General features: G+C 46.6%; 1 protein-coding gene across 3 annotated transcripts in view; it reads right to left on the bottom strand.

Moving 5' to 3' along the window:
* The window catches only part of LOC121549634 (cytoplasmic protein NCK1), a 196,585-nt gene extending 185,533 nt beyond the window's left edge, over positions 1–11,052 (bottom strand). Inside the window, exon 1 of one of the 3 annotated variants that reach the window (XR_005996848.1) lies at positions 10,817–11,052. The gene's annotated coding sequence lies outside the window, so the exon portion shown is untranslated. The remainder of the gene's footprint in view (positions 1–10,816) is intronic. The other 2 variants (XM_041861412.2, XM_041861413.2) reach the window with 2 other exon arrangements.
* Positions 11,053–17,304: the final 6,252 nt, after the last annotated feature.

The raw sequence follows: 17,304 nt of genomic DNA, 5'->3' as shown, positions 1-17,304 counted from the left end.
TCCTCTCCCACCTCTCTCCCCACCTCCTCTTCTCCCACCTCTCTCCCCACCTCCTCTTCCTCCCACCTCTCCCCACCTCCTCTTTCTCCCACCTCTCTCCCCCACCTCCTCTTCCTCCCACCTCTCTCCCCACCTCCTCTTTCTCCCACCTCTCTCCCCACCTCCTCTTCCTCCCACCTCTCTCCCCACCTCCTCTTTCTCCCACCTCTCTCCCCACCTCCTCTTCTCCCACCTCTCTCCCCACCTCCTCTTTCTCCCACCTCTCTCCCCACCTCCTCTTTCTCCCACCTCTCTCCCCACCTCCTCTTCCTCCCACCTCTCTCCCCCACCTCCTCTTTCTCCCACCTCTCTCCCCACCTCCTCTTTCTCCCACCTCTCTCCCCACCTCCTCTTCCTCCCACCTCTCTCCCCACCTCCTCTTTCTCCCACCTCTCTCCCCACCTCCTCTTCCTCCCACCTCTCTCCCCACCTCCTCTTCCTCCCACCTCTCTCCCCACCTCCTCTTCCTCCCACCTCTCTCCCCACCTCCTCTTCCTCCCACCTCTCTCCCCCACCTCCTCTTCCTCCCACCTCTCTCCCCACCTCTCTCCTCATCTCTCCCCACCTCTCTCCTCTCTCCCCACCTCCTCTTCCTCCCACCTCTCTCCCCACCTCCTCTTCTCTCCCACCTCTCTCTCCCACCTCCTCTTCCTCCCACCTCTCCCCACCTCCTCTTTCTCCCACCTCTCTCCCCACCTCCTCTTTCTCCCACCTCTCTCCCCACCTCCTCTTTCTCCCACCTCTCTCCCCACCTCCTCTTTCTCCCACCTCTCTCCCCACCTCCTCTTCCTCCCACCTCTCCCCCACCTCCTCTTTCTCCCTCCCTCCCCACCTCTCTCTCCCACCTCTCCCCACCTCCTCTTTCTCCCACCTCTCTCCCCACCTCCTCTTTCTCCCACCTCTCTCCCCACCTCCTCTTTCTCCCACCTCTCTCCCCACCTCCTCTTTCTCACACCTCTCTCCCCACCTCCTCTTTCTCCCACCTCTCTCCCCACCTCCTCTTCCTCTCCCACCTCTCTCCCCACCTCCTCTTTCTCCACCTCTCTCCCCACCTCCTCTTTCTCACACCTCTCTCCCCACCTCCTCTTTCTCCCACCTCTCTCCCCACCTCCTCTTTCTCCCACCTCTCTCCCCACCTCCTCTTTCTCCCACCTCTCTCCCCACCTCCTCTTTCTCACACCTCTCTCCCCACCTCCTCTTTCTCCCACCTCTCTCCCCACCTCCTCTTTCTCCCACCTCTCTCCCCACCTCCTCTTTCTCCCACCTCTCTCCCCACCTCCTCTTTCTCACACCTCTCCCCACCTCCTCTTTCTCCCACCTCTCTCCCCACCTCCTCTTTCTCCCACCTCTCTCCCCACCTCCTCTTTCTCCCACCTCTCTCCCCACCTCCTCTTTCTCCCCACCTCTCTCCCCACCTCTCTCCCCACCTCCTCTTTCTCCCACCTCTCTCCCCACCTCCTCTTTCTCCCACCTCTCTCCCCCACCTCCTCTTTCTCCCACCTCTCTCCCCACCTCCTCTTTCTCCCACCTCTCTCCCCACCTCCTCTTTCTCCCACCTCTCTCCCCACCTCCTCTTTCTCCCACCTCTCCCCACCTCCTCTTTCTCCCACCTCTCTCCCCACCTCCTCTTTCTCCCACCTCTCTCCCCACCTCCTCTTTCTCCCACCTCTCTCCCCACCTCCTCTTTCTCCCACCTCTCTCCCCACCTCCTCTTTCTCCCACCTCTCTCCCCACCTCCTCTTTCTCCCACCTCTCTCCCCACCTCCTCTTTCTCCCACCTCTCTCCCCACCTCCTCTTTCTCCCACCTCTCTCCCCACCTCCTCTTTCTCCCACCTCTCTCCCCCACCTCCTCTTTCTCCCACCTCTCTCCCCACCTCCTCTTTCTCCCACCTCTCTCCCCACCTCCTCTTTCTCCCACCTCTCTCCCCCACCTCCTCTTTCTCCCACCTCTCTCCCCACCTCCTCTTTCTCCCACCTCTCTCCCCACCTCCTCTTTCTCCCACCTCTCTCCCCACCTCCTCTTCCTCCCACCTCTCCCCACCTCCTCTTCCTCCCACCTCTCTCCCCACCTCTCTCCCCACCTCCTCTTCCTCCCACCTCTCTCCCCTCCTCTTTCTTCCTCTGTTTTTATAATGCACACCAGATGTGCATTGAAGTACAGATTGAACTTGTATTTATAATATTAATAATGCATGTATTATGTACAGTATTTATAACACTTGGATAATTAACTTATTTCAATAAAGCTTTTCACGTTCTCTACTGGTTGAAATTAAGTCTCTCATTGGATGAAATACCACACCTGTCCTTCAGATCAGTGCAGAGGAAGGAAATGAAATGAACCTGTTTTAGAGTATTTACATGAAGCACAGGAAGTGTACTGTAACGTCTCTTCATTATTTTTTTATTCAGCCTTTAACTAGTTAAATCATGTGTTCTAGTCTACTGCAGAGTTACAATTGATGTCCCTGGACCAGGATTGGTAAAACACTGTTGAAGTGTATAATTGTAATTCATACATGCAGACACAGCATCATTCAGAGACTGGAGTTGGATACTCCTGGAGTTGGATACTCCTGGTATTGGATATGAATGAAAAAGAATCTCACAGACATTCATACCTGAACCTGCACCTTTATTTGCCAAGGTAGAGTACATGATCAGTGCATATATTCAATGTGCAGGCTACAATGTGGGGATCTCATGCATGGTTATAACTACATGTATAAAACATTAAGGACACCTTCCTAATATTGAGTTGCAGCCCCCTCTTTTGCCTTCAGAACAGCCTCAATTTGTCAGGGCCTGGACTCTACAAGTTGTCAAAAGTGTTCCACAGGGATGCTGGCCCATGTTGACTCCAATGCTTCCCACAGTTGTGTCAAGTTGACTGGATGTCCTTTGGGTGGTGGACCATTCTTGATACACACGGGAAACTGTTAAGCGTGAAAAACCCAGCATAGTTGCAGTTCTTGACACAAACCGGTGCACCTGGCACCTACTACCATACCCCATTCAAAGGCACTTAAATATTTTGTCTTGCCCATTCACCCTCTGAATGACACACACACAATCCATGTCTCAATTCTCTCAAGGCTTAAAAATCCTTCTTTAACCCGTCTCCTGCCCTAATCTACGACCAATCATATCAGGTGGTTCCTAGGACGGATTTGACGCAACGCTGGAGACTGTCTTCAGCAAAGATGGCTGACAGAAATATTACGATGGAAGTAAATGTAAGTCATTACAACGTCATAACGTCATGCAAACAATTTACAGCTGAGAGGAATATGTTAACGTTAACACAAACGATTATGCACATTTTTTGGTCATGAAGTTCACTTACAAAAATCGCTATTTAGCAAGCTAGCTGACTAGCTAGCTTCATGGTCGTTTTGACATGAGTATGAAATTGTAATTCTGGTTGTTTAATATTTTAGGGACTTTTAGGGAAAACCAGCAAACCAGGCTGTCGTCTTGTGAGAAAGTGGATGTAAATAATCTAGCTAGCTAAAGCATTTACTGCTAATTGAATGTACAATTTTGTAAGCTTGCCTTGCTGATATTTGCCATGCAATGCAGCTGAAGTAACATATAGGGTGTTCACCCATAAAAGGATTAATTCATTCAAATCTAATTCTATCTTTACCAGATGTTATTGCGAGTGTAGCGAAATGCTTGTGTTCCTAGCTCCAACAGTGCAGTAGTATCTAACAGTTCACAACAATACACACACATCTAAAAGTAAAAGAACGGAATTAACAAATATATAAATATTAGGACGAGCAATGTCAGAGTGGCATTGAGTAAACTACAGTAGAATAGAATACAGTATATCCACTACCAGTCAAACGTTTGGACACACCTACTCATTGAAGGGTTTTTTCTTTATTTTTACTATTTTCTACATTGTAGAATAATAGTGAAGACATCAAAACTATGAAATAACACATATGGAATCATGTAGTAACCAAAAAAGTGTTAAACAAATATATTTTATATTTGAAATTCTTCAAATAGCCACCCTTTGCCTTGATGACAGCTTTGCACACTCTTGGCAGCCACGAGACGTGGCTGGTTTTCCCTTCATAATCCGTGATTGTCTGTAGATCCTGCCACATACATCTTCTGTCTGAGCTGTTGAATTGTGACTCCACTTAGTCTCTGTACTGACGTTTTGCCTGTTTGATTGCCTTATGGAGGGAATAACTCCACTGTTTGATTGCCTTACGGAGGGAATAACTCCACTGTTTGATTGCCTTATGGAGGGAATAACTCCACTGTTTGTCCTCAACCATATTTCTAGTCACCTAGCTGCGGTTACAACACGTAGCACGCAGACAGAGCAATAACACAAAAAGCAACAAAACTAAATACATAAAACAACAGTGTTTCCACCTCACAAGCTACAGACAACATGGAACGTGGCAATACACAGCTAGAGATTATGTTCACTGGTCTGATTGGCCTTCAGCCATGTCTTTATGTTCACTGGTCTGATTGGCCTTCAGCCATGTCTTTATGTTCACTGGTCTGATTGGCCTTCAGCCATGTCTTTATGTTCACTGGTCTGATTGGCCTTCAGCCATGTCTTTATGTTCACTGGTCTGATTGGCCTTCAGCCATGTCTTTATGTTCACTGGTCTGATTGGCCTTTAGCCATGTCTTTATGTTCACTGGTCTGATTGGCCTTCAGCCATGTCTTTATGTTCACTGGTCTGATTGGCCTTCAGCCATGTCTTTATGTTCACTGGTCTGATTGGCCTTCAGCCATGTCTTTATGTTCACTGGTCTGATTGGCCTTCAGCCATGTCTTTATGTTATTTGTGAAGGTGTGATAGGTGGAGCAGTTGTGTGTGTGTCTGATGGCAGTGTGCTCCAGACATGGGAAGCTCTCCCAGAGAAAGCAGATTGACTAAAGGTGCTTTTCCTTAAGGGAACTACACAGTCACCTCTCATGGTGCTTTTCCTTAAGGGAACTATACAGTCACCTCTCATGGTGCTTTTCCTTAAGGGAACTATACAGTCACCTCTCATGGCAGACCTTGTGGATCTGCTGCCGTGGGTTTGGGTTTTCTGTTTAACCAAATTACTAAGTGGAGGGGGAGCCAGGCCATTTAGGATCTTAAATACAAGACATGCGTCGGTGTATTGCAGAAGATTTTCCCAACTCAGGAGCTCATGCTTTCTGAGGATGTAACAGTGGTGATGGCTATTGGGCTTTCTATCAAACACTTAGAGAGCCTGTTTGTTGACAGACTGAATGGGTTTTAATGTTGTACAGCAAGCTTGGGCCCAACTAGTCAAGCAGTATGTTATGTATCATAGACTTGAAGTACAGTTTTGCTACCTCTGTATTTTGTATGAATCGGAAATTAGCTAGGTTGAATTTGGTTATTTGAGTTACCTTTCACCTGCTTTTTAAAAAGAGAGGTTGGAAACAAGTATGATGCCAAGGTACTTAAAATCAGATACCACCTGGAGCTCCTCCCCTGACTCGTAGACATCTGGTTCTGCAGCATCAGTTGCCCTCTTTGTGAAGAAAATGCAGACTGTTTTTTTCACATTGAGATGCAAACATGAGTCACTGAGCCACTTTGTAACCTGGACCATTACAGTAGTGAGTCACTTTGTAACCTGGACCATTACAGCAGTGAGTCACTTTGTAACCTGGACCATTACAGTAGTGAGTCACTGAGTCACTTTGTAACCTGGACCATTACAGTAGTGAGTCACTTTGTAACCTGGACCATTACAGCAGTGAGTCACTTTGTAACCTGGACCATTACAGTAGTGAGTCACTGAGTCACTTTGTAACCTGGACCATTACAGTAGTGAGTCACTGAGCCACTTTGTAACCTGGACCATTACAGTAGTGAGTCACTGAGCCACTTTGTAACCTGGACCATTACAGTAGTGAGTCACTGAGTCACTTTGTAACCTGGACCATTACAGTAGTGAGTCACTGAGCCACTTTGTAACCTGGACCATTACAGTAGTGAGTCACTGAGTCACTTTGTAACCTGGACCATTACAGTAGTGAGTCACTGAGTCACTTTGTAACCTGGACCATTACAGTAGTGAGTCACTGAGTCACTTTGTAACCTGGACCATTCCAGAGCGACTTACAGTTAGTGCATTCATATTTTTTTTCTTTCATACTGGCCCCCCTTGGGAATCGAACCCACAACCCTGCTCTACCAACTGAACTACCTCCCTGCCGGCCATTCCCTCCCCTACCCTGGACGACGCTGGGCCAATTGTGCGCCGCCCCATGGGTCTCCCGGTCGCGGCCGGCTACGACAGAGCCTGGATTCAAACCAGGATCTCTAGTGGCACAGCTAGCACTGCGATGCAGTGCCTTAGACCAGGGCCTTAGACCACTGCCTTAGACCAGGGCCTTAGACCAGGGCCTTAGACCAGGGCCTTAGACCAGGGCCTTAGACCAGGGCCTTAGACCAGGGCCTTAGACCAGGGCCTTAGACCAGGGCCTTAGACCAGGGCCTTAGACCAGGGCCTTAGACCACTGCCTTAGACCACTGCCTTAGACCACTGCCTTAGACCACGGCCTTAGACCAGGGCCTTAGACCAGGGCCTTAGACCAGGGCCTTAGACCAGGGCCTTAGACCACTGCCTTAGACCAGGGCCTTAGACCAGGGCCTTAGACCACTGCCTTAGACCAGGGCCTTAGACCAGGGCCTTAGACCAGGGCCTTAGACCAGGGCCTTAGACCAGGGCCTTAGACCAGGGCCTTAGACCAGGGCCTTAGACCACTGCCTTAGACCAGGGCCTTAGGGCCTAGACCAGGGCCTTAGACCAGGGCCTTAGACCAGGGCCTTAGACCACGGCCTTAGACCAGGGCCTTAGACCAGGGCCTTAGACCAGGGCCTTAGACCACTGCCTTAGACCAGGGCCTTAGACCAGGGCCTTAGACCACTGCCTTAGACCACTGCCTTAGACCACTGCCTTAGACCACTGCCTTAGACCAGGGCCTTAGACCACTGCCTTAGACCAGGGCCTTAGACCACTGCCTTAGACCACTGCCTTAGACCAGGGCCTTAGACCAGGGCCTTAGACCACTGCCTTAGACCAGGGCCTTAGACCAGGGCCTTAGACCAGGGCCTTAGACCAGGGCCTTAGACCAGGGCCTTAGACCACTGCCTTAGACCAGGGCCTTAGACCAGGGCCTTAGACCAGGGCCTTAGACCAGGGCCTTAGACCAGGGCCTTAGACCAGGGCCTTAGACCAGGGCCTTAGACCACTGCCTTAGACCAGGGCCTTAGACCAGGGCCTTAGACCACTGCCTTAGACCAGGGCCTTAGACCAGGGCCTTAGACCAGGGCCTTAGACCAGTGCCTTAGACCACTGCCTTAGACCAGGGCCTTAGACCAGGGCCTTAGACCAGGGCCTTAGACCAGGGCCTTAGACCAGGGCCTTAGACCAGGGCCTTAGACCACTGCCTTAGACCAGGGCCTTAGACCAGGGCCTTAGACCAGGGCCTTAGACCAGGGCCTTAGACCAGGGCCTTAGACCAGGGCCTTAGACCAGGGCCTTAGACCAGGGCCTTAGACCAGGGCCTTAGACCAGGGCCTTAGACCAGGGCCTTAGACCAGGGCCTTAGACCACTGCGCCACTCGGGAGGTTAGCCATGTCTTATCCTCTGTATCATCTGCATACATTTGAACTTCAGACCCAGTGCAGACAGAAGGCAGATCATTAATGGACAGGCTGAACAGGAGGGGCCCCAGTATTGACCCTTGGGGCACGCCCACATCATAGCTGAGAGTGGGTGACAGCTCATTGCTCACTCTGACACACTGGGTTCTGCCTTCAAGGTATGATTTCATCCATCTCAAGGCATCGGGGGAAAACTTGAACTTGGACAGTTTTGTGATGAGAACCCCATGGTTAACAGTATCAAAAGCTTTCCTTAGGTCTAGAAATACAGCCCCAATCCCCAGCTACAATAAATGCGGCCTCAGGATATATGTGGTTTCCAGTTTGCATAAAGTCCAGTGTAGTTCGAGGGCTGTTGTGGTATCGGCTTGAGGGGGAATATATACGGCTGTGACTACAACCGAAGAGAATTCTCTTGTGAGGTAATACGGTCTGCATTTGATTGCGAGGTATTCTAGGTCGGGTGAACAAAAGGACTTGAGTTTCTGTACGTTATCACAATCACACCATGAGTAGTTAATCATGAAACATACACCACCGCCCTTCTTCTTCCCGGAGAGTTATTTATTCCTGTCTGTGCGATGTACTGAGAACCCAGCTGGCTGTATGGACGGGGACAGTATATCCGGAGAGAGCCATGTTTCCGTGAAACAGAGTATGTTACAGGCCCTGATGTCTCTCTAGAGGAGATCCTCGCCCTGAGCTCGTGTACTTTATTATCCAGAGACTGAACATTAGTGAGTAATATACTGGGAAGCGGTGGATGGTGTGCACGCCTCCTGAGTCGGACTAGAAGTCCACTCCAAATAGCTCTTCTCCGCCGGCGCCATCTTGGAGCAGCCTCTGGGATAAGTTAAATTGCCCTGGGGGGTACAAACAAAGGATCCAATTCGGGAAAGTCATATTCCTGGTCGTAATGCTGGTGAGTTACCACCGCTCTGATATCCCAAAGTTATTTCTGGCTGTATGTAATAACACAAAAAACATTCTGGCCTGATAATGTACGAAATAACACACAAAAAAACAAAATACTGCAAAGTTGCTTAGCAGCTAGAAGCAGAGTTGCCATGTCTGTCGGAGCCATCTTGCACTCAAAGATTATGGAAATATGTCCATTAAATAGAAAATTACATCAGAAAAACAATAGTCCAAACCCCCTGTCTCTACCATATATGGTTAAAAAGTTACCGACCATTTACTCTGATAATTTAGCATGTTTAGAGTGAATGGGATGTCATCACAGGCATGATCAAAAAGTGTTCACTGCTGAATAGAACTCTGTGGAGCTCCTCCGCGACAGAACCGAACTAACTTCGAACGACAAGCGTGGAAACATGGGCTTTTTGTAAATGAAATCCACTGAATACATAACTAAATAGTGACTAAAGATATATTTATTCACAAAGCTAACAGACTGAACTTCAATATCCACCCTCTGCGAAGACAATCTGTTCCTGTCTTCATTGTGTATTTCTGAGTCTTTCCCTTTAAATCGCCATAGAAACGGCCCCTTGATTGATTGCGGTTACAGGCAATGGAAGCCAAGGATCTGGAGGTGAAAATGACTACGGTACCAAGTTAATTTTGATTGGTCCAACCTGCGGAAACACCTCCAGATGGTACCACCTCACAACACCAAATATGGAAGATACAACCAAGTGCATCGCAGTCTAAACTAGCAACGGTCACAGGACATTAACGTTCTTATTTCATCAACACTGTCAAGTACATGAAGGTTATAATATTGTAGAGAACAATCTAATGAATCATTCTATGTTATTTATAATGACATAGGGCAAAGAAAACGACGTTTTGACATTAATTTCGTAGCACCCTCTTGAATTTCCCCGTGTTTCTCTACATTGTACAGCAGTGCACTACAACATAGTTAGCTAACTCTTGTCTTGCTTATTGTGTAGAAGAGGATAGAAAAATACCTGTATGCCTATGGATGTGTATCGAGCTATGTAGGCGATCTGTGAATGGACCCTAAAGCGTTTTTCGTATAAATATTAGTTCAGAACAGTGGTTTAAATTGCTTCCACCGGTTAATCATGAATCCCCAAGAAATAGCAGAAAATGACTTACACACATATCACTTTAATGTCAATATTATAATGTCAATGTTAGCTAGTTATGAACTTCAGCAATCATAGACGGATGTATTGACTTCAAGACACTGAACGGCATCAGTGAAGCCTATAGACTGAGTAGAATATAATACACACACAAAAAAATTATGCCCGCATGACTGTAAATCGCTTTGGGTAAAAGCTTCTGCTAAATGGCATATTATTATTATTATGTAACTTTATTGTGCCAAGGATGCAAATCCTGAGCACCATCCGCGGGGGACTCACAGCCAATGTCAATGTGTTGACAGAGTTCTGCTTGAGTTGCGCTGACAATTCTTCAAGTATGAAAACCAGTGGTCCAAAACTGCTGTGCCTACGCGTACACGTGTTGGACTATGATAAAAAAAACATTTATGCAGTTCAGAAAAACTCAAAGTATGCGTCTTAGAAATAAGTTTCCACATACAAACTGTATATATCCTAACTCGGAATCAAATAAAGTTAGTCTAAGCACAAATAACAGTCACTGTGGTAGACCGTTTATTTTCATTGGCGATTCTCTGTATTTATCAAAAGTCCCATCAGATAGCCTTATTTCAGATGTGTCATGTAAACAGGATTATTAGGGAAATCGTTCTTCCTGCAAAACATGTAAACGTTTTAAACGAACTATTATATTAATCTGACTATCCACAATAATCGTATTATGTGAGACAACAATCTCAGCCAGCCAAGTTAACAACCAGTTGGCATATTTGCCACTCTGGCAAGACAGCTAGCTAACTCTAACGTTAGCAATCTAGACAGCTAGCTTGCCAAGTAAGCATGGCTAGCTATGAAGTTAGCTAATCAAGATGCTATTTTTCAGCATTCACAACGTTACAAGGGATATTTAATTATCAGGACGTGCCTCTATTCCCATGAGTTGAGGTCAGAAATGTTTTTTGCTAACCTACCCAGCTAGCTAGTTAGCGAAGCAATTCAAGATGCAGACATGAACATCGCAGATCCCTCTGGGTCTTACCTGGTTAACTGATCGGTCGTACCTGTCCCTTTTTTTTTGCTTGATGAAATCACCATGTACAGCAAAGATGATTTGAAACGCCCGTGTAGATGGTTGGTGACTAGGACCAAAACCTAGCTAGCTAAGGTAACCTTGCACAACTTGTCTAGCTGACTATAATCATAATACCAACCTCGTTGGAAAAAGCCAGCTTTCCCGTTTCCAGCATGACAAAGCTCCAGACACAGAGATAGCTCCTCGAGTTGCTCCCAGTGTTCACGATGCTCAATGCTCCCATTGGTCGTTTGATGGAAATTGTTTTTTTTCATTGGACAGTGGCAGTGTCAATCAAACCGGTCCCCCACAACAGTGGTTGGCTGCCTATCAAAATGTTTACCGCATCCCATTGGGTGAGTTCGTCTTACATGGCCCGGTGCCCCGGGTAAGCGGGGTTGAAACATCCATTCGCCCGGTGCCCCGGGTAGGCGGGGTTTAAACATCCATTCGCCCGGGGCACCGGGCCATGCAAAACGAATGGTCCTTCCTGTCCGGGATCCTTGGGACATCCCTCTCTACCCCATTGAAGTTGGAATTTAAAATTGATATGGTAAGGGTTAGGGTTGGGACATCCCAATGATCTCAGATAGCACTAACCCAAAACGAACTCACCCATCGATACAAAATGTTTGTTTTTCCCATGACACAAATCAAGATGTCTCTCAGATAAAGTCTGTGTATTTGTATCGCCATATGTAATAATAATAATAATATGCCATTTAGCAGACGCTTTTATCCAAAGCGACTTACAGTCATGCATGCATTATTTTTTATTTTTTTGTGTATGGGTGGTCCCGGGGATCGAACCCACTACCTTGGCGTTACAAGCGCCGTGCTCTACCAGCTGAGCTACAGAGAACCACGCTCTCATATAGAGTGTCTCATTGTACGGCTAAATGTAGCACCAGCATCTATTAGCCTATTCTTTTCCATTAACAGCATTATTTCCCTGGAAGAAAATAATCAATGATTAATCAATCAATCTATGTAATTGGCAGGTTGTCCAACTATAGCGGGTTAGCCTACTGCTGTAAAAGAGGACATTATTTGACCCCCATGACATTCTTCAATGGCCACTGTATTTACCAGAATAGACTGGTATGCCTTTCCTGCAGGGCTACTGGTCACAGTGGTATTTCTATAAAGGTTCTCTATTCAACACTGGTGGAGGTTGTCTGCATACCTGCAACGCTTGGCAAGCACTTTTACATTTGCCTTTACCTCCTGAGGCATTGAGAAAAAACATTTACAAATCAACATTTACACGTTTATTCATGATCTAGGCCTATGTCAAATCAAATCAAAAATCAGGTCAAATGTATGTTGTGTGAGGGTCTTGATGAGGCCGCAGCGACCCCCGCAAAAAAAGAAAGAAAGCCCAATAGGACAGGGAAGGAACAAAGACTTCGGTCAGTGTTTCCTGTGCCGCCCTTAATAATGGTGAACGTGAACCTGTAGAATGTATGGAATCACCCCCAACCTCGTGTGTAGGTGAGAGCTCTGTACCGGGAGGTCCCTGGCTTGCTGTGCACTGCCCTTGCTGTTCTAGTCGTTTGTGAGAGTAGCCATCGTGTGACCTTGCCGTTCAGAAAAAGTTTAGAGTTTTTCCTGAGAAGGTATGTTTGTTTCTGTTTATTTATTTGACAATATTCAAAATGTTTGATTATTTTGTGTTGTTTATTTTATTTATTTTATTTATTTTATTTATTTTACCTTTATTTAACTAGGCAAGTCAGTTAAGAACAAATTCTTATTTACAATGACGGCCTACACCTTGTTAAAGGAAAATTCCACCTAAAACCACTAATTCCTTTAATTTACAGTGTTAAATAAAACGAATGTGAGAACAATATTTTTTTGTGAACAAATCTTTCATTTTGGCGTTATAATAAGGTTGTTAGCAACATGGAAAATCGTTGTGGAAATCTGTTGCATCTCAAGTCCACTACAAAATCCACAATGCAGTGCTCTCTATGGGCTAGCTAGCAAACGTAGCTACACACACTAATACCAAAGAAAATATCAGCATGTAAAATCACCTAAACAAACTGCATTATCAATTTAGGAGTCTACAATCTCAACATGTTCAACCTGGAGATCGATAAACTTGTTGACCAATCAGGACCTGAATATGACTGCACATCACATAATAATCTAACCTTCATTCATTTTAGTCATTTAGCAGATGCTCTTATCCAGAGCGATTTACAGGAGCAATTACGGTTAAGTGCCTTGCTCAAGGGCACATCAACAGCCTAGTCGGCTCGGGGATTAGAACCAGCGACCTTTCGGTTACTGGCACAACGCTCTTAACCACTAAGCTACCTGCCGCCCAGGTAGTTATTACACATTGATTACACTATCACTAGTATTTCATATGTCACAGTGATTCACCAATACGTATGCTATGACGCTGGTAAAGTTTTGTCTCCTGCACCTGCCGCTGCCACACGAGCGCCGGCACTTCCCCAAGCGCTGTAAAATACCCCGTATTTATAACACAGTTCTTATTTGATTAATGATGGTCGGACCCACCTATGTGAAGCTAGCCACAATACGGATTAGCCACAATAGTGGAATTTGCTGTTCGCCTCAAAATAAAAGTTCCTCTTTGAAAGTGACGCAAATGAATACAAATACCCACAACCCTGGCGTTGCAAGCGCCATGCTCTACCAACTGAGCTACAGGGAGGCGGCAGTGCCACTGTCTCGTAGCTCTTATTGTGGAATTTGACTGTGGGAAAGTCCTCCTCATAGTTATCAGACTCCAAAACATCCAGGTTGTATTGTTTTTCCTCTGGAATAGTGTTCAATACACATAGTAGGGTGACTGGTACATTACATGTGGCTCAATTCACAGTGGTTTCAGAGTCCCGCAATAAGAGCTACGACGCTAATGTTCTCTGGGTGTCACTGAATAGACTGATACTCCATGTCATTGATTCACAATCCATAGGTTAGGCTGTACAGTGCAATAAGTATGCCCCCAATGCAATTCTAAAGTCTAATACATCCACAGTGATTTCAACAGATTAATCTATGTGTAATAACTACGTAAAAAATGTATGAACGTGTTAAATTGTTATGTGACGTGCAGTCATATTTCAGGTCCTGATTGGTCAACAAGTATCTTTTTTGACACACAAAGACCCAAATGGCGTTCCATTCGCAAAGGCCCAAACAGCATTCCATAATTCTGGGACAAGTAGCGCTCTCCTTCAAGGAGTGAATGGGAGTCTATTGGGCGCTAGCTCAAAAAAATCATCATTAGCATGAATTTCGTCAACTAGAAGTACAACATTGCAAATCTTTTCCGAGATGTGAGATAATTAACTTGTTATCTGTAATATCGTATAGCTTTGGAATCGTGACATTACGTACTTTCGAGAAAAATAGGCACGTTTCTCGACTTTAAGGGATTGTGCGACGATTAGCTTAGCAACCGCTTGACACAGCATGACAACGTGAACGCGATTGGTCGACAGTCTGCTGGGTGGGGCGTTAAGCGTTCCTCCATTCATTGGATTCCTTCCTGGATTCTTCCTTCTAAAATATCTCTGGCAACGGCAACATGCATCGCAAAATCAAATCAAATCAAATTGTATTTGTCACATGCGCCGAATACAACAGGTAGACCTTACAGTGAAATGCATACTTACAAGCCCTTAACCAACAACGCAGTTAAGAAAGAATAAAAATCACAAAAAAATACATATAAAATAATACGAAATAAAAGTAACAAATAATTAAAGAGCAGCAGTAAAAATAACAATAGCGAGGCTATATACAGGGGGTACCGGTACCGAGTCAATGTGCGGGGACACCGGTTAGTCAAGGTAATATGTACATGAAGGTAGAGTTATTAAAGTGACTATGCAGAGATAATAAACAGAGTAGCAGCAGCGTAAAAGAGGGGTGGGGGGGACAATGCAAATAGTCCGGGTAGCCATGATTAGCTGTTCAGGAGTCTTATGGCTTGGGGGTAGAAGCTGTTAAGAATCCTCTTGGACCTAGACTTGGCGCTCCAGTACCGCTTGCCGTGCGGTAGCAGAGAGAACAGTCTATGACTAGGGTGGCTGGAGTCTTTGACAATTTTTAGGGCCTTCCTCTGACACCGCCTGGTATAGAGGTCTTGGATGGCAGGAAGCTTGGCCCCAGTGATGTACTGGGCCGTACGCACTACCCTCTGTAGTGCCTTGCGGTCGGAGGCCAAGCAGTTGCCATACCAGGCAGTGATGCAACCAGTCATCAACCAGTCGATTGTGCAGCTGTAGAACCTTTTGACGATCTGAGGACCCATGCCAAATCTTTTCAGTCTCCTTAGGGGGAATAGGTTTTGTCGTGCCCTCTTCACGACTGTCTTGGTGTGCTGATAGTGGACACCAAGGAACTTGAAGCTCTCAACCTGCTCCACTACAGCCCCGTCGATGAGAATTGGGGGCGTGCTCGGTCCTCTTCTTTTTCCTGTAGTCCACAATCATCTCCTTTGTCTTGATCACGTTGAGGGAGAGGTTGTTGTCCTGGCACCACATGGCCAGGTCTCTGACCTCCTCCCTATAGGCTGTCTCGTCGTTGTCGGTGATCAGGCCTACCACTGTTGTGTCATCGACAAACTTAATGATGATGTTGGAGTCGTGCCTGGCTATGCAGTCATGAGTGAACAGGGAGTACAGGAGGAAACTGAGCACGCACCCCTGAGGGGCCCCGTGTTGAGGATCAGTGTGGCAACCTACCCTTACCACTTGGGGGCGGCCCGTCAGGAAGTCCAGGATCCAGTTGCAGAGGGTGTTTAGTCCCAGGGTCCTTAGCTTAGTGATGAGCTTTGAGGGCACTATGGTGTTGAACGCTGAGCTGTAGTCAATGATTAGCTATCTCACGTTGGTGTTCCTCTTGTCCAGGTGGGAAAGGGCAGTGTGGAGTGCAATAGAGATTGCATCATATGTGGAGGTATGCAAATTGGAGTGGGTCTAGGGTTTCTGGGAGAATGGTGTTGATGTGAGCTATGACCAGCCTTTCAAAGCACTTCATGGCTACAGACGTGAGTGCTACGGGTCGGTAGTCATTTAGGCAGGTTACCTTAGTGTTCTTGGGCACAGGGACTATGGTGGTCTGCTTGAAACATTTTATTTATTTAATTTTTAGGTCATTTAGCAGACGCTCTTATCCAGAGCGACTTACAGGATCAATTAGGGTTAAGTGCCTTGCTCAAGGGCACATCAACAGATTTTTCACCTAGTCGGCTCGGGGATTAGAACCAGCGACCTTTCGGTTACTGGCGCAACGCTCTTAACCACTAAGCTACCTGCCGACCCATGTTGGTATTACAGACAGACAGGGAGAGGTTGAAAATGTCAGTGAAGACACTTGCAAGTTGGTCAGCACATGCTCGGAGTACACGTCCTGGTAATCCGTCTGGCCCTGCGGCCTTGTGAATGTTGACCTGTTTAAAGGTCTTACTCACATCAGCTACGGAGAGCGTGATAACACAGCCATCCGGAACAGCTGATGCTCTCATGCATGTTTCAGTGTTACTTGCCTCGAAGCGAGCATAGAAGTAATTTAGCTCGTCTGGTAGGCTCGTGTCACTGGGCAGCTTGCGTCTATGCTACCCTTTGTAGTAGTGTTTGCAAGCCCTGCCACATCCGACGAGCGTCAGAGCAGGTGTAGTACGATTCAATCTTAGTCCTGTATTGACTCTTTGCCTGTTTGATGGTTCGTCGGAGGGCATAGCGGAATTTCTTATAAGCTTTCGGGTTAGTGTCCCGTTCCTTGAAAGTGGCATCTCTACCCTTTAGCTCAGTGCGGATGTTGCCTGTAATCCATGGCTTCTGGTTGGGGTATGTACGTACGGTCACTGTGGGGACAACGTTGTCGATGCACTTATTGATGAAGCCAGTGACTGATGTGATGTACTCCTCAATGCCATCAGAAAAATCCCGAAACATATTCCAGTCTGTGCTAGCAAAACAGTCCTGTAGCTTAGCATCTGCTTCATCTGACCACTTCCTTATTGACCAAGTCACTGGTGCTTCCTGCTTTAGTTTTTGCTTGTAAACAGGAATCAGGAGGATAGAATTATGGTCAGATTTGCCAAATGGAGGGCGAGGGAGAGCTTTGTATGCCTCTCTGTGTGTGGAGTAAAGGTGGTCTAGAGTTTTTTCCCTCTGGTTGCACATTTAACATGCTGGTAGAAATGAGGTAAAACGGATTTAAGTTTCCCTACATTAAAGTCCTGGGCCACTAGGAGTGCTGCCTCTGGATGAGCATTTTCCTGTTTGCTTACGGCCGTATACAGTTCATTGAGTGCGGTCTTAGTGCCAGCATAGGTTTGTGGTGGTAAATAGACAGCTACGAAGAATATAGATGAAAACTCTCTTGGTAGATAGTGTGGTCTACAGCTTATCATGAGATACTCTACCTCAGGGGAGCAAAACCTCGAGACTTCCTTAGAT

The sequence above is a fragment of the Coregonus clupeaformis genome, chromosome 34, assembly GCF_020615455.1.
Source record: "Coregonus clupeaformis isolate EN_2021a chromosome 34, ASM2061545v1, whole genome shotgun sequence".
Classification (NCBI taxonomy): Eukaryota; Metazoa; Chordata; class Actinopteri; order Salmoniformes; family Salmonidae; genus Coregonus; species Coregonus clupeaformis.
Note: the sequence above shows the minus strand (reverse complement) of the source record. Positions and strands in the feature narration are given on the sequence as shown.